Source organism: Lichenostomus cassidix, chromosome Z (assembly GCF_008360975.1).
Source record: "Lichenostomus cassidix isolate B80296 chromosome Z, HeHo_3.0, whole genome shotgun sequence".
Taxonomy (NCBI): Eukaryota; Metazoa; Chordata; class Aves; order Passeriformes; family Meliphagidae; genus Lichenostomus; species Lichenostomus cassidix.
The window spans coordinates 36,084,438-36,108,089 of record NC_139511.1 but is presented as its reverse complement, the minus strand read 5'-3'; the positions used below and the strand labels follow the sequence as shown (position 1 = coordinate 36,108,089).

Sequence of the window (23,652 nt, the reverse complement as noted above, 5' to 3'; positions counted from 1 at the left end):
CCATACACGCTGTGTTTGAAAATCTAGCTTAAAATAGAACTTGTCCCACATAAACATAGAACTCACTTACCCTATATTAGGCTGGGGTGGAGAGGGAGGAAAAAAATACGGAAAAAAAGACGGACGTTTCCTTAATAGAGGAAAAGACAAAAACTCTGAAGTGCTATGGGGAAGCAGAGAGTATTTGAAGAAAATGTTGGTTAAGACATTCGTGACCTTATTCCTTTACATCAGCTCTATCATGATTATCTGACCTGTTTTTAAACAAGATTTCTGAGAGGTGAAATACAGACCTTAGGAATAAAATTACTATTGCTGTGCTTGATGGTTCTGTACCTGAATCCATTTTCCCAGTTGTAGGCTATACCTGTGTCACTGGTGGTCTGTGCAAGAGCACTTAGGTGAGTAAGTTTCCCCATGTAGGAAAGACTTTTGGAAGAAAAACATAGCTTATGCAGCAATCCCTCCTGAGTATGAACATATGATTTTTTCCACACACGTCCCTCACTGACTGTGAGGCTGTCAAATGTGGAGCTCTGTTGTGTGTAGAAGTGCATTGTGAGATTTGGTACTGCATAAGGTACCTTGAACTATCTATGTTAGGATTGGCAAAGACATCTTATTATTCCTTTGAGTACTTTAGAGGGAAAAAAAGGAAAAAAGCCGCCAAAAGAGCAAACCCAAACCCAAACCAAACCTTTTCTCTAGAGTAAAGAAATCAGTCACTGAGAATGTTGAGTATTAATGAAATAATCAGGACCCAACGATGTTGCATGTGCTCTAGATAAATATTAATATTACAAAAGCTACATAGTATCTATGTGCCACAAGGATACATTCCTAAGATTTATGGAAAGATCTGGTTTTCATTCAATTGGTGCTAGTTTTAAAGACATGAGACTTAATAAATAAATGATAATAAACTGTCATTGGGCATATATTTTAGCATTTGTCTTCAATCATACGCTAGCTCTGTTGTGATGAGCATAGGTATAAATCTGCTCTGCAATAAACCCAGACTCTTCTCTAGAGGAAAAAAAACATATGAAAAGTGGAAATGAGATTTAATTTTGTGATTCTTCCTGCTCCATTTTTAGTTTCAAATGAAACTCTTTAATGTAGAATGTAAACAATTTGATCAGTTAGTTACTTATCAGACCTGAAAAGCCTCTGAATGTGCACAATGAAAATAAAGATATCTTTATCTTAAGGTGTTAGTACCTCTTTTGTGAATTGTCCATCTCTGAAAATAAGTGTTACTGAGAAGAGGCCCCAAGATAAAAGTGTTCAAGGAAAGAAAATCAATAATGTTATTTTTGTTTTTGAAAGAAAGTTCTAGTAGCTCGGAATCTCTTTACTCTGAATTGCCTGGTTGAACATGATGGATTTTAACATGATTCATGGTTTGAAAATGTAGTTTAAAAATCCTGACAAGTACATGATGCTTTGCATTTTTTAAGAAATAGAGTATGCTAAATCTTAGAATTAGCTTTGAAGTAAAAATTTCTGTGTGCAGTCAAAAGTAACTAGAAAGGTGCCATACAGACCTAAAACCCCATTAGTATTTAAGATGCAAACCTAAAAACCATGATTCAAAAGAAAGGTTATCCCTGGGGATAAAAATAAAAAATTCAACCCCAAAAAACCCCACAAAACGAGCCCATAGCCTTCAACAGCAAAAACTTTACACAAACACTATAAAAACAGCTTCAAGTTTATCTTTTCAGAGGCTGAAACAGGCAGCAATTAAAACTAAATTATTAAAATAGATAACAAGTATATGAAGATTACTTTCTTCTACTGGAAGAGTTAATCTTTCAATACTGAACAACATGCCAGTTGTTGGATGCAATAAGGCCATTTCAAGATGCACAGAAGTGGGGGGATTTGCACCTTTCTTTCAGCTTCCAGGATAGGTGCCCTCCGGTTTTGTAGCCCTTCCATTAGTGGAGCTGTGGAGAAGATAGACGTGGAGGTGCCCTACAATCCTCCCACCACAGCCAGGTGCTGTGACATCAGACAGGTGAGGATCTGCCAATTACCTGAAGCTCCACAGACAAACTGCTCTGCCAGCCAAGGACCACAGTTCTGTCCCTGTCACTCCTTGGAGGAGCTGCCAGAGCGGTGGGAGCGGGGTTGGCACAGAGAGGAAACAGGCTTCATGATGAACGTTCTGTCCTTCAGACTCGCGTCCTATCTGCACCCCTGTCAAAAAAGAGGGGCTTTTTTGCTGAGACCTGAGCAAACAAAAACCCTTCCATTTAAATAGCTCAAATTGAGCAGGAACAAGAATTATTTGCCTGTGTTGTTTCAAGATCTTTATTGCTCTAAACGACTTCCTTTCGGCTCTCCCAGAAAATACTTCAGCTGAAGAGGGCAGTGATGGAGGGCCCTTAAATACAGTGTTCACAGCTCAGAAAGAGCAGCAAACAGCAGCACTCCGAACGTTTTAGAAATGACTGATGAGATTTTATGGTGCTTAGGAGAGAAAATATCTGAGTATTCATATGTAAATCTCAGATATTCACTAGAATGTTGCATTTTAAGTACTGCCATATTTTTCTTTGCAAGTGCATATGGAGTAAGTAGCTGGAGGTAATGTTCCCCCTAGAGACTCTGAAATTTGTTTTAATGTGAAACAAAAATGTCAGAGTACTAAAGCTCTCAGGCTTTTTTTCTTCCTTTGCAAGTAAAATTCTCAAGGGAACGTGGGTAGAAAAATTAATTCTAGAGAGATTAACAGAATCCAATTAACCTGGTAAAATCATTAAGTAAATTAGCAAATTTAGTAATCCGAATGTTGTTGGGTTTTTTGTTTGCTTAATTCTTGCATTAATAGCTTAACATGGTAAATGTTTAACAAAGAAGAGCCCTCTTTGTCACCCACAAACATAGATAAGCTCATGCATTTAGACGACTTTTGTTTAAATTGAAGAGCCTCTGAAAGAAGCTCACCATCATTGCTCATGAATCAAATTTGTTCAACATCATTGTTTGGATATAAAAAGTCAGTGGTTTTTTTTATTTTAGCATATTGTGTATATTATACACTATGTACTTAAGTAGATATATAAAGTATGTATTCATGTCTCTTCATGTGTATGTAGTTTTTTCATATTTATATGGGTTTGAACAAACACATTTACTCATCAGATCTCATTCTTAAATTTCTGGTAGCTCAGATCAATCGGAATTATTTACTAATGGAGGTAGGAAAATTGAAGTGTTCTCTATTTACTTTCCAACAAAGGATAAGTTTCAAACTTTGGACAAAGCTACAAACTCCTGATGTGATTTATCCAAGCCTTTCATACTTCATAGTGAATTTAATGTGAAAACAACCCACTAAAAGGCCCCCAAGCCTCTACTTCTTTTGAAATTGCCACAATAAACGGGAACTATGTAATCAATGTCCTGCATGTGCCTCAAATCTGTATATAAAGAGGTCACTGTAGGGCAGAAGAGACTGCTCTTGTTTTTGAAAGATTTTCTCCGCTACTGCGATGTGTCAAATGTCATTGTTCCTATTGTAGAAAAGTTTTGGCAACTTGTAAAACCTAAACCTAAAGTAGTAGTGAAAAGTTGGTCTTTAATGGGACTAATGCTGGTTAGTAGAGCCTGTCCTCACATGCCCAAAAAGCTCTCTGCCACACACAGACAACAGCCCTGAACGCTGTCTGCTCCACTCTAATTTGCCCCGAACCACATGCACACTCTTCTGTGGGGAGAAGTAAGTGCCACTTTTGTAGCACTTGTAACTGTCCATTGCATTGGTAGTCAGTGTCAGGGGCACCTGGGTTTGGGGGGTGGGGGTAGAGGAATTTAAATCCGTTTAACACTTGGATGTGAAGGGATCTCCACAAATAGGCTGTCATTGTTTTGGGCAGGTGAATTGACTCAGAGATACTGGTCATGAATAACAAGAACGGGACAGCTGGGTGCTGGTTTAAGGATTTCCATCATACACGGGGTTCTGTGTCTCTCACCACAGCCATGTCTCAGACCATGAGGAAAACAGCAAAGACCCCTTGGTAACACTGGCAGATCAGGCAGCTGTCCTTGGTCCACTCCCTGTGCCTCACCATGCCACCGACTCTGCAATGTTAGGACATAAGAGCAATAGCAAAAATAACGATTATGAGAGTAATAATAATAGCCTAGAAATTGGAATTACATGTCTTGAAATTAAGCTTGTTATTATTTCTGAGGAAAAAAAACACTCCACGTTTTACTCACCTCGTGTTTAACATGTTCCCAATGTCTACCAGTAAAATTCTTTGGACATATTTAAAAATTCCCCAGGAAACCGGTTCCTCCATTTTGGCAGCAGTTCTTGCTTCAGGCCTACAGCCAAAAATTAGAAGTTATTGCAGAAAATCTTCTGAGCAAATAAGGTACCCACTTGAGCTGCATACACACAGGCCACCAATTTAAGCTTGATGCTTTTACAATTTGTTTTGGTTGTCTATTGCAAAGATTCTACACAGTTATTCTGACTTGTTAGCACATCCAAAAGGTCAAAGACTAAATTAAGCCGCATTCTGATAGGTTTTAATTAATCTTTCAGTGAGAAGTACAATTGCCTTCAGGCTTTTGTTGTTCCTGTGCTTAATCAGAGATTAAAGCTTGTAGAGGCACTCATTCAAGGACCTGACCTTTTATATGTTCTCTAAAAACATAGAAGGAATTACTTCCTTAGATCCAGTTTTCTGGCTACCAAGTCTGGAAAAGGCATGTAAACCCGGGTGTCTGAACAGATGGCTACAGCTCTCGATTAGGTCCTGTCTGGGCTAGTAGGAAAGTCACACCAACTCTATTTACCAGTGTATCTTTACAGAAATGTTTTGGAAGATGCTTCCAGATAGTGAAGAGAGACAAATGTCACGTGTATCTAGGGAGCAGGCACTGCACATACATCTGCAGCTGATGCTGCAAACACACATCTTATTTTGGGTATAAAAGTATTATATCTTTATACTCTCCATGGGAGCTGGGGGCATGTTAGGAAACACAAAACTAAACAGCTCTCTCTGATGCAGGGCAATAGCTTTCAGCTTAGATTCTTTCATAGTCCACTCGAAAATAAAGGGCTCACCTATGGTAACAGCACTGAGAGCAGGCTATGACAGACATCTCTATTACTGCCATTTTGTTTTGTCCTCTGGAAATTTAGAATCAAAAAACTACAACTTTGGAAATTGTCTTCTCCCTGCGTGAAGGAAAGAAGAGCATTTACAGGTGGTGAAAACCAGTGCTGCTGGTACATGTAGCAAGGGAATAGGCACTGACCATGGGGTTTCTGAGCTTGGCATTTTGGGCCCTGTGTGTGGAACACAAGCTGTTGCTCTTTAGCAGCTTCTTGAGTCTGAAGCTCCCCTCACATCTCAAAACAGAAGCACGAGTTGAAAAGTGTTTTTCTGATCAGGTACCACCTGGTGTTTACGTGGCAATACAACCTGAAGCTGTTGCATCACCTGTGAAGTGGGAAGGATTTGGCACAATTCTAGGAACTCACCTCTACATTTGCTTCCTGTTTTTTATGAAAATCGTCAGCGCTTTCTAACTTTCTACACCAATTTTCAAAAATAGTGAAATCACGATGTTTCATTGCCCATCTTTTCCATGGGACCAACATATTGCAAGTAATTCAGTGGATATTTTAGCCAGCACTAGCGATGACATTAGGAGCACAGAAGAGTGTCTTTCTATTCGTGAAAGGACTTGCTAACTACGATGCCTGCATTCTTATCAGGCTTCACAGGATCAAGGACTCCCTGCTATTTGCTAAAGAAGCTGCACTGTGGTGTCAAGATCCTTTGCACGGGGCCTGCGTATTTCCATTAACGTGAAGAGCTTTTCTTTGGTTCTGGCTAATATAGCTATCAGTGTGTACCAGTGCCTGTTTATCATGGCCTTCCTGCCCTTTTCCTCTGCTAGAAACCTCTCCACAGTGGATATGAAAAATCAACTTATATGCTCACATGATGAACAATTTACCATGTGTTAACTGGTAATAAAATATGACAGGAGGATTTCTTCTTTTCCTCTTGGTACAGAGGAATTTTTCCTAAGATTGTTTAAATATTTGCCGTTATTTTCTTGGTTTGGGGAATTGTTACAGGTTTCCCCTTTTCAACCTTTAAACATATAAATTAAAAAAGGACAGCAACATTCTCGGTAACAACTAAGACGCAAAATTAACACGACACTACTTAGAAAAACTGACAACATAAAGTTATTTCTATAAAGTAATGAGCATCAAAGCTGTAATTTTAGAAATGATAGAGAAGATTATGTCTGTTTATATCTTATATTAGCTTTTTTCTTTCTGCTTCACCAAACCGGTATTCAAACCACCATTGTTACATTGGTTCAGGACATGGAATGGTAAACAAAAAACATTGAAATGTCTAAACTATTTTTTAATTATTTGCAAGAAAAGTCAAAAGGGATCAAGACACACAAAGTGGCTCCAAAACAGGTAACAAATAGATGCCATAACCAGATTCTGCTCACTCTAAAACTTCATGTGGATATCCTGCACCCTTTGTCATGCAAAGGAGCCTGGCTCCCTGGGAAAGCCAAAGAGAGCAACACTGGAGAAAATCCTAACCCTACAAACATGACAGCAATGCCACTCACAAAAGGAACTCCATTCATGCAGGAAGATATCTGAAAGTTGAGGCTATAAGGCAGTAGTTAATTCAATGCTAGATATTTAGAGGAGGGGAGTTAACAGTCTTTAGTATTTTCTTCCCTTAATAGGACTACCACCTATTAAAACAGTAACGAAACCAACAACCAACCATCAAACAAACAAACAAACAAAAAAAAACCCAAAAAAGACTCCCAAACCCCAAAGCCAAATCAAGAAATAAAAGTTATGTCTTACTAGTTTCGAACTGGTGCATTTGTAAACATATTGCTTTACTTAAAAGAACTCTGCAATGCAAAGATAAAGTTACAGGAACAATGAATTCACAAAAAAATTATTAAATTACCTTATGAAGTTAGTGAAAGATAATTATAATTTTAGTTTTGGAACTTACATGGGAAGGGAAGTAAACAATTCTCTACAGATAGCATAAGTATCATGGGAAAAGTGATTCACCCCTCTTTTAAGTTACTACTAGAAAAAGAAGTGTGAAGGTACAGTAGACAAGAATTTACTGAAGAAAATTGCTAGTTTTTTTTTCTCTAAGCAGTGCCAAACTGCTATTCTAAAAACTGCACTTTTTTATTTTAGAAAAGTAGTTTCTTACCTAAACAGCTTCATATGTTTTCTCTCTGGTGTTCCTGTATTTCACTCCTTTCTTTGCACATGAAATTCCTCTGCCATAACCTTACACTGCTGGGTACACACAAAAAAGAATTAGTTTGACAGGGAAGTTTTGGTGAAATATAGTAATGAAAGTGAAGTAAATCCTCTGCTTATCATCCAAGAAAAAAATGGTGTATTTCACTCCCTGAGCTTTAACATTATACGCCCTGCAGCAAGTAATTTACAGACGATCAGCACCTTGCTACTCTCGCCTCTCATTTCCCTACTTGAATTCTCTTCATTAACCCAGCAATTTGCAATGGCATTGGGTGGTGGATTTATCACAGGCCCTGCTTCAAATTGGTCTCCGGCAGCAGCAGAGCCAAAAGTAAATTGAATTTCCCATGTGAAAGCCTCTTTTCCTTTTTTCTCCTTTTTTGTTTTCTCTTGTCTTAAAATGCAATATCATTGCCATGACTCAGGTTTTGTTAATGACATAAATATAGAGCTGGATGGTCAATGTACTATAATCTCTAGAATAAATCATTAATCGATTTGAAAGGTAATATTTTACTTTTGATTCTATTAAAAAAATTTCTTTTTGCTATATGGTTTTCTGGTTTAAAGTACATTTTTTATATTTGTGTGCTATTTTTAAGATTGGTTTATTTTTGCTTGATAATATTAAGGTCTGAATATTACTGTCCTGGTAACTGTGAAAAGGAATTTTGAACCTAGTCTATTGTGAAAAAATCTAAACCAAAATGACATTATTATGGGCCAGAATTTGCTTTGCTTTCGGTAAACAAACATCACTAAACCGGTACAAGTTTGTGTGGAAACAACCACAAGGGAAACTATGACCTTCCTGTGTATTTGCATGTCTTTCATGTATCATCTGCAGTAATGACAAATCTCCACCTTTTTGAAGCCAAAACCTTCTTCAAACAGCTGACTTAGGCCTGACCCTCCATATTAACTTTGAATTCTGATTCTTGACGCTGCTTTCTTTTTTGTCTTTTTCACTTTTCCAATGATTGCTCTGTAGTCACAAAAAGACCAGTCACTGAATTTTTACTCAGTGAAGAACAGGATTGTTATGTGACTGTGCCATACCAGGAACTAAGATTAACACTAAATTGACATGCCAGGAAGAAGGCATATGGGCTTTACATACAGGTTTTTATAAAATAGGTAAAAAATACTTTTTATTTGCTAGATTCTGGAAACTTGACCAGAGAGGGGACCAGATGTAACAGTCCTACTGATTGATTGGTTTTGCCATTGGAGTTCAATCGGGAAAGAGCACCTATTTAAGACATATAACAAGCACAGAGTATCTTTGCTTTGCTGGACTAATCTCCTGGAGCAATTCCATATTCCTCTAAGGGTTTACTCCCCAAAACTGATGCTATCTCTTCCCACAATACCTTCTGCATACACACATAGAAAGGACTTTGAAGCAATTACCATCCTTAACATCCTGGAACAATTTAAGAAGAATGAGACTTGCAAATTGAAGTAGTTCTATCAACTTTGATTTAGTTTAATGATTGCAAATAATAATTAGTAGTTGGTATTTGAACACATTATCATTGAAAACTCCCCAGCGATTACAGCACATCTAGGTCATTTAGATGAACAGTTTCACCTATTTCAAGGCAAATGAGAGGCATTTGTGGCTGAAATCCATGCTTTTGCATGCCTTGAATAATCCCACTGGAAGTGATTCAGTGCCCTCTTATCACATTTCTTTTGTGAGAATTACTGCTTCACCATTTCACCTCTCAAGATGAAAATTCTGCCAGCATATGATGAATAATTTCAAAACCTAGATTTTCTTTTTTGATTCTTTACAACATCTGTCTATTTTTAATATTTAATTAAAAGTTAGGATAAATATGCAGTTGCTGCAGTGAGCCCTGAGGAGTTTAGGGTTACTGCAGGAATACTAAGTGCAAAATGAGCTTATGCAGTTACCAGTCATTATGAAGAAGTTCAAAGTCCTTGCCACACTATTTGAATCAAAATTTTCTCTGTTATCCTGTCATTTATTTAAACTTTGATTTTTGCTAGGATTTATTATGCTAGTAAAAATTTTATATTGACCAAGTATTTTCTTATAAAACTTCATGTAAAATCAGGATATTGAAGACTGTTTTGAAATACTAACAATTATTTTAAACTTCCTTTTTTTCTTTTTTTTGATGACCAAAAAGCAGCAAATCTCAACAATAAGTTTGGGGTTTTTTTCCTGCTTTCATGTTAAAATGAAAATAATTATTTCCTGCTTGCTCTTTGGATTGCTTTTCTATTTTTCTGTAAGGCAAAATAGAAAGGCTGTGCTTTTGGATGGGTGCAATAAAGATTTCTTTAAAAATAAAGTTTATTTTTGGGATTAATTTTTAAATGAAGTTGGTGTGAGTGAGAATGTGTTTGTAAGGGTGGAAGGTGATGAAACAGCAAGGTAGTTAACACAAAACCAGTTGGGGTTTATCATTGTTAGGTCTCAACATGATCTTGCCCTTTGCCCAACTCTGTGAAATCATCTTGGTTTCCCAGAAGCACAGATTGAATTTCAAGAACTTTACAAAATAGGGTAGACTTTTTCCCCCCAAAGTTTTATCAGTATAAATCACAAATTTCCTTAACTTTCTTACTTCTTACATGAATTTTGCAGCTTCTCTCCTGTTGGCACATTTGTATGCCAAGGGTATGATCAAATCTAGTGTTCTGTAGCGCAGCAGTGATTGAAACCCCTCAGCTGCATTCTACCCACAACAGCATAAGTAAGGTGAGTAAAGCTGGTAAATTGCACCTCCTCCAAAGACATAATTCAGAAAGTGCTGATGTTCCCCTACCTGAATGTTGTTACATATCTCTGTGGTTCAGTTCACCTTTTATGAAACACAGATGAGGTTATTCCCTTGCAACAGGAAAATGTTATGAGCCTATATTCATTCATAAACACGATGAGTTACATAAAGGTGTTCATAAACATATTGCTGAGAAAGTGGTGTTATAAATGACTTCAGGATAATGGGCCTGCTACCTAATGGATGAAACCATTTTCTAAACAGGTTGCTAGGATTATGTTTTTCATCTTTTTGATACAGGTATTATACCAGGAAAAAGCGTCTGTCTGGACCTTGTAAAGATCATGTATAATTCTCTTCTCCATAAGCTGATGGAAATTTTACCTGGGTCACTGCTGTCAAATACCTGTTCATATTCTGCATTTGGCTAGAGATAATTTACAGATCCACTGCATATTTTGTGCAGCCCAGTGGAGTCATTATCTAGGCATTTCTGCATGTGTTCTTTGAAAGAGATAAGTCTCCTAGGATGCTGGAGTCATTTGGGGTTTGAGAGAAGGAGAAGAAAAAGTTTTAAAAGGCTGCAGTTGTCTAAATGCAGTCTCTTTGTACCAGGTGAGTTCATGGTCAAGGTAAGCAAAAGAAAACAACAACAAACCCCCAAAATATTAAGGTTAAAATTGAGAGGTAAAGGTCAAATTATATATGAAATTATGTCAATACTTTAAATATATTTTTATGATTCTTCCTGTTTTCAAACTTTTTTAGAGGAACTGAAAAAAATCTCTTTTCAGTGGGGTAAATTAAGGAGAGATTCTTTATGAGCATACTTAGGAACCTCATTGCTTTTTTCAGGTTTGGCTCATACTGAAGTGTTTATCAATACTGCTCAGTCAGTCATTGTGTTTGATCCAATAGGACTTCATGATTAGAACAAAGAACACATCAAATGAAAAAGCTGGTACATTCAGTCTGCACAAGACTTCACTTTGTAAAACTGAACATGGATGCTAGTGTGTTTTCTTCTTGGAATATATCTGTTCTAAATGCAGGTAAAACCCAGGTGCTTTGTTATTTTGTACCACAGTGCCGAAGTGGTGTGTCTTGATCTATTACTGGCATTGTCCATTCAAATGTAAATTGAAACTACTCGTTTGTGTTTAAAAAATCCATTTCCCGGTCAAGTTCAAAATGAGAATATAATGCCTTGGTTTTCAAGAGATCCCCATTTCAAGGAGAAGTCATGCATGGTACTGACACAAGTAAAATGAGAGTTAATTTCTTGTTAAAGATGTCAAACTGACAATAGCTTTAGGGCTCAATTATGTCTCTGCAGAAGCAGATGAGAGTGGAGAAGAGCAATCAGTTTTGTTTTTTTTCCTACCCAGTCATGTTTTATCACAGAAATGTCAATGATTTCCTCTTTTTGAAGTCCTTTGGGCTCACACATGCTGTGTCTAAAACAAATAATTTGTTATTTGAAAACATAGATATAAGGACTTGAAATGTTTTAACAAAGATTTCTTTCCGTGATCTATGTCACAATTTGATCCCACAAATGTTTGTACTGGTGATCCAAAAAGATCCAGACACCACCCATACTCTGCAGCTTCACACCGTAAGTGAACCCTCCTGACACTTGTGTGCACAGCCTTTGCTACCCTAAGCCATGTCTTCTCTCACAAATAAACAGGCAGCCCAAGAGAACACAGAAGAGTATCTACATGTCTAATATCAGCCACTGCCACCTTCACCTCTGTCTGTGAGGCTGGCTGGGGCAAACATGTAAGTATATCTCTACTGTTCTGTAGGATGTGACACAGAGACCACATACAAAAATTTTACACATTGTCTGAAAGATGAGATGTAGAGGAGATCTCAGTAACAGCCTGTGTGAAAATATTATAGTGGGAACTTTTTTCTCCAAGTGCTTTGTGCAATGTTACAGCACAACTAAAATTGAGGTTTTCAGCTTTTTCCTTCAGGGATTAATTATGCACTGCTATAAGAGATGGAAGCAAGAACATTTGTCTGAATTCTCTCTGTATAAACCTCAATAGTATCTCCATCATTGTCTTGAAGTTTCATACCTATTTCCCTGGTATATTAAGTTGACCATGTTTATACTTAGGGCCTTTGCTTGCTCTTTCTTGTTTTGCCTATTCCAACACCTCCAGTCTATGCACTGAATCCCTGACCATGTGTGTGTAGAAAATGTGTATTAGTGGGTTGGACAATGAAATAAATGTATCTCTTGGTATTATGTTTAGAGAGTAAGCAGATATAGAGAAAGACCTTAAATGCTAACAATAAATTCAAAAGTACCCAAACATCACTAATTCACAGAATGTTTACAGTGGTTAAGATTCCATTAAAGAATTCTGAAGTCAATATCCTTGCAGATATTTTCAGCTAGGAACAATGATCAAGGAATTCTGCTTATTAATGCTGATAACAATTGTCTATATTTCCACAACTGTGAGAGGAAAAGAACATTTTCTTTGGTACTGACCAGGCAGCCACCACTTCTTTTGCTCCTCTTACCCATGCTGAGGACATGTGCTACTGTTCCATACATATCTTATCCATCTTCAGGATTTTTTGATGTTTAGGCTAGGTGCCTGTAAGTTTATCTCTTTCAATGCCAAAATTTTCCAACATTGTCCATAAAGACTTTGTGTTTCCAGACACTCCCACACAACTCTTGTACCCTATCCAGAGTGTTCAAAGACACCACCTCTGCTGAATGAGGAAAACTTCTCTTCATTTGGTTGCAAAGGGTCCCTCACATTAACAGAGAAACCAGGAGCTCAATCCCTCCCTCCCTCTTATCCCCCACCTTACAACAATCATTAAGTCTTGAGACCACCAGGACATGACGAGGGGCTGAGCTCTCTATAGTGCAGCTGCAGCCAGTTTGCAGTACTTTGACCACAGGCAGAAGGTTGCTTTTGTGTTTATTTAATTAAGGAGAGATTTCATGGCAAGTGCTCTGTTGCTACATCTCCCGGCTAAGCCCGGTGTAAGTTTCCATTTGGACTTTGTAACCCAGAAGTTTTTCTGTTTCTGCACATCTTCCAGCTCTTCGTGACTACCCTACTCTTTCATGTAAATAGGTTCTAGATGGCAGCATCCTGATGTGTCACTTTCCAAGTCAGATTGGTCCAGATAAATAGTTTGCCAAAGTGAACATTCAGTTTAGAACCTGTTCTCCTCTTCTGCTTCTGCTAGTTGAGTCAGAGTAGCATCTGCATCCCTATGAAACAGCAGAGTCAAAGCCAGCCACCTGCATCACTGCAAATACATTTACCATCTGTTTCTTATTAAAGGCTGTCAAATTTACATCATCCAGAACTGGGATATAGCTGCCAAAGAAGCTGTGCAGAAATGGCACTGGAAAAATAATGAATCCCAAGAAGACAATCAAAGGGATATATTAGTTATACTTTTCATATAATTTTTATAATTTTTCATAGATGTGCTGCAATCATGAGGAGAAAAATGGCAAGAGGTGGCTTCCCCATCCTGAGACTTCTGCCTGTAGTCCAAACCAGTTAATATGAGCAAAGGTAGAACTGCAAAGAGGCAAAGGATTTACTAGGAAAACATTGCATGGTAAGATAAAGTGTGGTGGATGCTGCTATGCTTAACCATTCTGTTATTTTCTGTAAGTGAGGAAAGTAGATTTATGTAATATTGCCATGGAGCTATGGCCTTAATGACACTGTCTTGGTATCAAACATATTGGTAAATCATTGTCCTGTCTCCCCACAGTATAAACATTCACACATTTAAAGGAGAGGACCCTGATAACCACCAAAGGACTGAGGCAGGATGAGTTTGAACTTGATGAGGAGTTCACCTAATTTTCCTCTCAGATTCAGAACGTTGTAGTTCAAAGAATTGCTGGAAGATGGGAATAGGTCCAGGACCTCTGATGAAGATCAAAAAAGAGGGGCTGTTTGGTGAGGACAGCCAAGTAGTCACCTGCTAAAACTGAACTGGGAAAGTGCCTTGGGGCCCAGAAAGGAGAAAATTCTGCTGGAAGTTGCAAAAAGACAAATTATGTAAGGGGCTCAATGACTCAAATGCCTAAGCCACAGTTACTGTTCTCTGCCTTGCTTTTGCATTAATAGGGATCATGTTCAGTTTAATCTGCTCCTCTTCATCCTGCATCAGAAGCAGGTCCTCTCTCTGAGGAGAAACTGATGGTGGGGGTTAGTGTAATTTGGACACTAATATTAGGAAACATCAAGTCATTCACTTGTGGTGTTCTTTACTAATTGCCTCTTAGAGTGAGTTCTGTGTAATTTTTAAATGTGGCAATTAATGGGAATTAGTCTTCTAAAGAAGATGCTTATGTCAAAACATTTTACTGGGTCACCATCCTTATTACTAAACTATCATGGGGAGTAGTACATTGTACATTCATTATTTGATTAAAAGTTGTTGTTTGCCCATTAATAAAAAACAGCTGTTACAAGTGAGCTGACAACTTTTGTGAAGATGGGATAAAACAAAAGTAAAGAAAATGGCCTCTGAAAGCTGAAACACTGCAGTCATAAATTGTCAATACTAACACTTTATGATCTCAGCCCCAGCTTTTTGAACATCTTAAGCCTCTATTTGGGCTTTTATCATATCACAATCAGCAGGATTGTGCTTGGAAGCAAAGAAGGGTAGGATGATGCTTTCCTGTAAGGGAGATAGAACTGCTGTGCCCCATTTCAAAATGAAGCTGTGAGACTTCTGGGGTATCCTGGAGGTCCTCTTCCATCAACTTCTTAGTATATACATAATAATGATACAAAGATTTTTTAGTGCAACTCATAGGTTTAGCAAAGCTTGTTTCTTTTCACATTTGCTCATACATACACATGCTCAGTTTCATGTCAGTGAATCTGTTTTTTCTTAACTGAATTTAAATACCATAAACCAGATGAGTTTTGTTTTGTTTTGTTTTGTTGCTTTGTTGTTTTTTTTTGTTCTTCACAGAGATGTAGTCAGGAATCTGTTGAGGAGAATCTGTGTCTTCTCATGTCTTAATCTGATCTTTTTTGGTTCTGCATGTTGGGTCTCCTGAACCTTTGGAAAAAAAAGATGAAATTAAATGACAAGTCCAAGATGAGTTCCAGCATTTGGTGTTCTGAAGAAAAAATAGTAGCACCTCCTTTACCTAAATCATTCTTCAATCTTAGCTGAGGCTATGAAAGTAGAAAAACTTTATATCAATATTGCACCAGGAGGAAATCTTTTGCTCCTGAGAGCCCATCTAGTCAGGTAAAGCAAAGACTCTTGCAGATCATTGGTACTGTGAAGTTGAGAAGCTTTATTTCCATTTTCTTGAAAAAATATTGCTGTTGAACCAAAATAAATTTTGAAAGAAGAGATCAATGTCATCATAATCATGAAAGTAATTTGTGGTGTTCATAACTTTTATGTGAAGAAGGATTATTTGGTTGAATATAATAATCTTTGACCTGATGGCTACTTTCTTGAATTTTAATGTGAACATGTATTGGATGAATAAATGCTTTCTACAAAAGGTGCCTAAAACTAAGAGCTTCCAACAAAGCAGTTCCACACACAGTCTTCAAAAAATTCTCTGTGTATCAATTTTCAGAAGGGATTCTTAACTTCATGTTTTATATATGCCAGATTTGGTTTTTTAGTTGTTTTTCCCCCAGAAATCTGGAGGGTTTAGATTGCAAAAAAAGGATGGGAAGATGCTGTTTCTTCCGCATCTGAGCATGGCAATGAAACATGGGTTTAAACAGAGCTGAAGAACTTATCCAGGACAGATTTGCTATTTGAGGGATTATGATAGAGAGTATTCTGGGAACAATGAATGGAGTAAATCATAGTTCTGGGACATGTGATTTACAAATAAGCTGAAGCCATAAACACTAAAAGTTTGCAATATTTGGCCATTCTGCATGCATTTTGCTTGTGTTTGGCAAACAAGCTGTGTTTCCTGGTGGATAGCAGGTTGGTGCTCTGTGCAGAGCTTCAACTATAACCAAGCTCCAGCACTGGCCAGTTATATGCCCTAAAACACAACTATTCCCTGCCTTATTTTCCCTGTCAGTGAATGAATGAAGAAACAATTCTCATTTGTACATGCTTTGAGATCTATTAATAAAAATCACTATCTGAAATTTAGGTATGGGTTACTGTTTAGTAGCATGATTTTTTTTTTTTTAAGGATTTGGAACTGTTATTAGTGAAATACTTTTATCGAAACAGACTGGAGACTTAGCATGCTAAATAGGCTGGACATGGACAGAACAGAATCTGTGTTAAATAGCCAGGATGAGAGGTGTGCTGCACAGCTCTGCTCTTCATCAGCCATGCTGTTGGCACTCTTCTGTCTCCTGTGCAAGTACGTGACCAGGGAGAGAATAACATCAGGGAGCAGATCTAGCCATGAGCCACCTGACAAAAATATATGTATTTCTGTTTATTTTGGCTGGATGAGTTCTCTGACTTGCTTCACTGCACAGCCTCCCCAGCAGCTCAGGGAGGGAGGTGAGTAGACTAGAGGGGAGAGCAAGACTCATGTCAAGTAGTGGTTGCTTGCTCACTTGTTAAATTGCAGACCATTGATCACCCTGTGAGCTTGCTTTGAGGAATTTTCAGGAAAAGACTGGTTTTCTGGCTCTCCAAGATTTCCATTCAGTGAAGTGAAACCTTAAGGATGAAAGCAAAACCCTTCTTGAGAATCCTGCAATACACAAATGGCTGTGGACTGAGAGATGGACAGGGAGCAAACAGGCTCTGTAGTTGAGAGGCTGTGCTGTGCAGCATCCTCATGAAATCTGCTGCTTCTTTTACACTGTGCATCAGCCAGGATAAAAGGTCCCTATATTCCTTCAGGTCAGGAGGTCCCCAAGAGCTATAAAAAACCTTTGTATTTCCAACTCGCTGTTCCTTATTAATCTGCCAGCTTTTGGGCTGTTGTGCGATACATGAGTGCCAACTGCAGGTGCCTAGGGCTTTTGGTGCTATTTCAGTACCAAACGTGTACATGTGTATCTGTAGTGAACACTGATGAGGTGTTTGCAGAGCTCTTTTTTGGGGGCAGCTGATAAAATTCATGGTACCTTTTCACGACCCACAGAGTCCCACTGCTCTTGTTTTTGACACAGCTGATCCTCCTCTTTGAAGCTGCTCACTGTGGGCAAAGAGGCTGCCCCAGAATTTGGCCTTCAGTGCAGCACTGCCTATTAATAACCTGCAAACAATATGAGGATTATATAGGCTGATTTCAGTTCACTTTTCTTTTTCAATACACTACCCATGCCTTCACTTTAAAAGATTACCTAAATCATGAAACACTGCTTAAATATCCTGACAACAGGATTTAATCTAGGTAAATCAAGTCAAATAGAGTTCACATTTTTTTCCAGTTGGTTTCTGCTCTAAACTTTCCAATTACAATAACTTTAAACACCCTATGAAGTTTCATTCACATCACTTGGACATCAAATGAACTGTTAGGTAGTGGAGGATTAGAGTAACATCAAAGCCCTCATAGATTTTCAGCATTATGCAAAGCCTCTCATTTTCCTTTTGACTTAGAGCACCATGAAGATGATAGGTTGCATTCAATAATTATACCAGCAATGTTCTTTCCTGTCCATGGATAAGGCTGAGTCAGCATTTCTATTATAATCCCATCATTTTAAAAGATTTTATTACTTGTCCATAAAAATTTGTTCTAGGATAGAATGTGGCATTAAGCTCTCATACTGGGATAAAGAGAGGAAAAACTATTTAAACACTTGGTGACTGCTTCCTGCTTTTAGAGATAGTATATGCATTTTAAAGCAGCCAGTCAGTGCCTGAACATTCTCTACCAGTTTTGCAATTCAAAACCAGCTCTGTTTCCTACAGTGAATGTTGGCAGGTTGCTATTAGTCTGCTTGGTGGATTTGTTCATTCTTCTTCCTGAAGCAGAGAAGGGACAAAGGGTCACAAATACAAAGCACTCAAATCTCAGAGTAAACTTTGCCAGTGACCTCTGACACCAGGGCTACTGCACTGAATCCTCAGACACAGAAGAGTGGTGAGACTGTAAAAAGGAATATGTGCAAGGAGTGAGACGGGAATAAAAACAAGCCTCTGGGAAAGGTTCAATGCTTTAAAAGCAGCTACACCGATCTTGCACATTGTGTTCACAAAAAAGAAAGTGGTTACAGAGGTGGATGAAGGGTTGAGGGAGTTTTTTACCTGTCAGGAATGCTCTGGTAGCTCACATTAGTAACACGTATCCTAAAAGTGGGATGAATTGTCTAGGGTGAATTGTGTAGGGTGGGTTGAGCTTATTCATTAGAAAAAAGATTGTGTTGGCAGAAGAGTGAGTTAAGAGATGTAAGTAGGGTATCCTGTGACAGTAATTTATAAACAGTTCCTGTACTGGTCTAACTCTCCAAATGGCTACAGAGAGCAGGCTGTCAATAGAGAATGGCCCTGCAAATGTAAAACATAAACCTAAAGAGCTGTGAGGTAAGTGTAGCACAGCTGTTTTCTCTGGAGCCTTATAGAAAGAATATGGCTTTGGGTAGCATAATTTGATTTTTCCTTCTTAGTGCAAGCACTTTGGGGGTCTTTGCTCTAATTATAGAACCAGAAAATCACAGAATCATAGACGTATATTCTGGCTGGGTGGGAAGGGACCTTTAAGGATCATCTATTCCAACTCCTTTGCCACTGGCAGTACATCTTCCACTTAGTTACCCAAAGCCCCATTCAACCTAACCTTGAACACTTCCATTGATGGGGTATCCACTACTGTTCTGGCAATATGTTCCAGTGCCCCATGATCCTAATTAAAAAGACAGTCACTGGCATCTACAATCTAAATCTACCCTCTTTCAGTTTGAAGCCATTGCCTCTTGTCCTGTCACTACAGACCCCAGAAGAAAGTCTCTTTTAATCTTTCTCATAAGTCCCCTTTAAATAATAAAAAGCTGTGCCAAAGTCTTTCTGGAGTTTTCTCATCTCCAGGCTGAACAGACCCAACTCTATCAGCCTGTTTTCATAGGAGATGTGCTCCAGTCCTGAGACCATCTTTCTGGCCTCCTCTGGACCCACACAAACAGGTTTTCCTGTGCTGGGACCCCAGAGCTGGATGCAGTCTTGCAGGTGGGTCTCACCAGAGCAGAGCAGAGGGGCAGAATCCCCTCCTGGCCCTCCTGACCATGCTGCTTTGGTTGCAGAGGGTTTTCTGGATAGCAAATGCACATTACTGGCTCATGTCCATTTTTCCATCCTCCAGTATCCCCAACTCTTTCTTGGCAGGGCTGCTCTCAAGCACTACATTGGTACAGGGGTTGCCCTGACACACAGGGCCACTCTCAGAATGGGATTCACATCCTAAATGGAATTCAAATCAGACTCGTAAATCCAGAGGCCATTCAAAAAGCTATCTATATTTTGTCATATATTGCAATGGATGCGAATATTCCTCATCAACCTTGAAACTTCAGAACTCCCTAACCAGTCCTGTTTATAGGCTGTTGAGTCAATTTGACCCAAAATGAGTCCTTTTCATGTGAGAAGAGGGAGGCTTCAGCTTTTGGCTTGGGGAAATGTCTTATCAGAGTATAGGAAAACTCACATTATGCCCTGACTTAGGGTCCAGACCTATCTCTAAAGTAATTTGTGCAGAGCAGTGGCTGCAGATCATGTGTAGTTAATGTGCACATGGGTGGGCTAACATCAGCCGTGATGTCTGGGAGAGACTCCATGTGTAACATGGAAAGGTGAGAGGATGAGTTCAAAACAATAAAAGCTGTAATCAGCATTGGGCTGTCAGCCAAATCTCCTCAAAACTCTTCAGTTTAAGACATCACATCTTAATCTTCTTTAACTTCCCCTCCCAAAGGTATCTACCCTGCTTCTCCAACTTTTTGTGGTGAGAATCCAGTTACATGAGTAATGATTCCCTTGACCTACAGTATATTTTACCACAGCTCTGGCACCTTTCCTGGACCAGTTCAAGATACTTTTATCTTTCAGACCTGTTTGTTAGAAGAAATTGTCTATGGATTTCAGTTCCAACTGAAGCACTGGGCTGCTGTGTATAAGGATCACATTATCTGTATAGAGCAATTGGACCTTAACTTTGTACCCAGCACAGGTACCATGGCTTTTCCCTGACCCCTGGCTCTGGCCCAACTTTCCACTCCCCCTCCACTGCTCCTGAACTGTTTACACAGTGAGCTCTGTGTGCCTGTGATTATTTCACATTGCTTGTGTATCATGGATCAAAATCTCTGAGGTAGCTTGTAGGCTTTTCTAGAATGCAAAACAACTCTTCTGTACTTAATGCTACACTAAACACAGAACATCAGATGTGAACTTGGTACTGTATGTTGGATCTATTTCACTGCTGGCTATTTCAGGCACCCCAGAACTGTCCAATACATCAGTCTCCTCTTCACTGAATGTGGGCAGAAACCCAAAGAGGCATAGCTGCACAGACATGAAGTGGTTGTGTAATAAGAAGCACCAAACATTCTGGGGACATGCTGAAGACAGCCTGCTGGGTGATACTGCACTGGTCTATAGGACCATCTCCCTGATCCATTTCAACAGAAAGACGTCTTGCCTTTTACCTGACCTGTGCCAGTTGCTTAAAATCAAAATCTGGCTGCAGTGACTGTCTTATGCTTATTTGCTCCTTAACTACAGGGCTCCAGAGAGGAGATCCTTCGTTAAGGAAAGACATTGATCAGGAAGGATTACTGAGTGAAGAACTGTATTTAAGCTATCTCAGTTTCAGCTAAACTGCTAAGAAGTCAGTTAAGTTACTGACAGACTCATTCTTCACAGCTGTCAGCCCTTATCCATAGACTAGGAGGATCATTAATATGGCTGAAGTGGAGCATCTGTCACTCTTGTGCTAGCAGGGAGCATACTTCCCATATATTCTGTTTAAAGGGAGTTGGATCCCAATTGTTCAGTGTTTGCTTCAGAAGATGGTAAAATTTTACTACATTTGACTTTTGTCACAGTTGCAAGCTTTTAAAAAAAGTTCTGTACCACACATTTGTAACGAGAAAGTGACAGCCATTTTCTTGCTACTCAGTGTCAAGATGAAGCAAAGGAATGGCAAAAATAAAGGAAGCTAGGAAGATAAGCAAGTGTCTTCCACATTTTAATTGCAAAGCTAATATAATCAGGTTGGCATAAGTTAAAATCTCTTGCTGTTATACTCAAAATCAACATGAAAATCTGGATAGACAAAAAATAAAATCAAGAGACATGAAGTGTCTTTAAGAAGCTATTTTATAAACACTTGAGTTAAGTTTAACCTGTTTAGCTGAATAATGCACTCTGAAACTGCATATTGGTGGAAAATTGTCTGAAGAACACCTAAGCATCCTCTCTAGCCACAATGATTTTATAAAACCCAGCTGATTTTATCAGGTTTTAGCTGATGACTTTTCCAGCCCTACAGTAATTTTTCTCTAGTCCTTTTTATAATGTCATGACTCATTTCTGAGTCTCACAGATACTGCAGTGGTTTGGAGGTTTTTTTTGTTCTGTTTTGTTTTGTTTTTGCCTCCTTTTAATGCCTCTTGTGACCTTCAAGGTAAAGAAAAGATTTATATTTTTGTTTTGAAATTGCCAGAACCATTTTTGTCTTGGAGTCTGTTCCAGCTTCTGATTGTTACTTGACATTTAGATTTAAATTTTCATGCTTCTGCACTCTTTATTTTTTCTGATTGATTCTGGATTATATTTATTTCCTGAATATATATTATTTTTTGAGTGGTAGAATAAAAAATTCTTAAATAGATTACCCCTGCATTACCTTGGTGGGTTTTGTATCAAAACATGTTGTTAGTATTCAAATAAATTAAGATTACAAGACTCAAAGTCCTGAATCTAGTGCCGTGGAAAGTGAGCGTGAAATAATTAATCCAAACACTAAAGGTGAAATGGTAAAGCTTAATTCTGGAAACACATTTTCAGAACTCCTCTTGGCCTCGGGCTGGAACAGATGCATTCTGTAAAAAATAAGTTCCCTTTTATAATTTTAAAGAGATGATTTTAGGGTGTTCTATCATTACAGGGACTTATTACAAAGCATTCTTGAGTGACCACATAACCATACATGGAACTCAGATGGAAGTAATTTCCTGGCATGTTTTTTCCCTGCTCTCTGTGGTTTCTTCTCATTCTGATTCACCTTATGAGAGGAGTAGTAAAAAGGATCTCATTGATGTGAGAAGCAAACAAAAGCTTATTCCAGGGGTATGGCTTTAATTTTTTAAATATGCCAACTCTGACTCCCTCTGTTTTGCACCTTGTGCAATAACTTACACAATGAATGAGAAGCTGGAAAATGTTTCCCTCAGTTCAGTTCAAGCTCTAATTTTAGCAAAAATGGTATTAAACACACAGCTGTTTCATGATGAGGTTCAGCTAGAGCTTCACTAAGCACCAGGCACAGACAAGGGATGGGGGACTTGAAATGTGTTAACTGACGTTTTCAAAGAAATGTACTTTTTTCTAAAGCACAATATTAAGTTGTGGCCCTATCTTCTGATTGTTTATTTAAGCACAACCTTATTGTAATTACACTGCTAGCCTTCATATTGACAGTTGATGTTACTTTTAAAATTGCTTAAGAAAAAGAATAAACCAAAGAACATGGGTTTAGCAGGTTTTTTTCAGATGTCTGGAAAACTCTTCTCTCAAGTTCTGGGACATACTGGCTGACACCTTGACTTCTGAGTAAATACTCCAGGTTAACAGTTTTTTTTTTCATGATTATAGGAATTTCTCGGGCTTTCCAAACACTATTTATATATTTAAATTCCCATAATAATTTTGTTTGTCCTTGAGACACATAAAGGTGGATTTAAAAGGTGATAGATAAAATGGGGAAACAATAGCACTTCAAATTTTTGTTTAGATTTAAGAAGACCAGATTTTCTATATGTTTTTAAATGTCAAACCCTTCCATTGTTCTCTTTTTGCCCCACTGGCAATTCAAATATTCTTTGTTTTGAAACAACATAAATTACCAGAGAAGTAGTGAAACGGTGTTATAAAAAGGGACTAAAAGGTTAAGTGATTCAGGAAAGAGTTTTTTAGCATGCTTGAAACAACCCATCTTGCAGTACATTACCCTAGCCATTCTGGTGGTAACAAAGCAGTCACCCTATAAAGGAAGTGATCTGATTACACCATCCGATTGAAATGCTTTGATATTGTTGGAGGAAATGCCACGTTTCCTAATGAAGCCTTAGGAAGGGAACTAGAAACGTTTCTGACTAATGACAAATGTGGGAGAGAAAAACAGCTATATTCTGAAAGTGCTGGTCTTTAAGGAACAAACATTAGGTCTTAGAAGGGAAAAAGGGCTAGAAGAGAAAATGTGCTTGTCACTCATGATGACAGACAGCTTTGAAAGTGCTCCAAGCTGCTCTATGTAACCGTTATCAATCCACTGATAGACAAGCCAGATCAGGTACCAGAAACAGTCTCAAAATTGTTCTGTCTTTGCTGACACAGTGTCCCAAGTTAGCTCATATGAGTTGACTAAGTTATTGCAGG

The 23,652-nt window shown here is 38.3% G+C and overlaps 1 long non-coding RNA gene across 1 annotated transcript; it reads right to left on the bottom strand.

The window, feature by feature from the left end:
• Positions 1 to 1,817: 1,817 nt before the first annotated feature.
• On the bottom strand, positions 1,818 to 10,184 carry LOC146424700 (uncharacterized). The gene is made up of 4 exons (XR_014847053.1): positions 10,123 to 10,184; positions 7,263 to 7,348; positions 4,237 to 4,344; positions 1,818 to 2,205 (listed from the first exon to the last, which is right to left on the bottom strand). It is a non-coding gene; the product is annotated as an uncharacterized LOC146424700 (long non-coding RNA).
• Between the last annotated feature and the right edge of the window lie 13,468 nt (positions 10,185 to 23,652).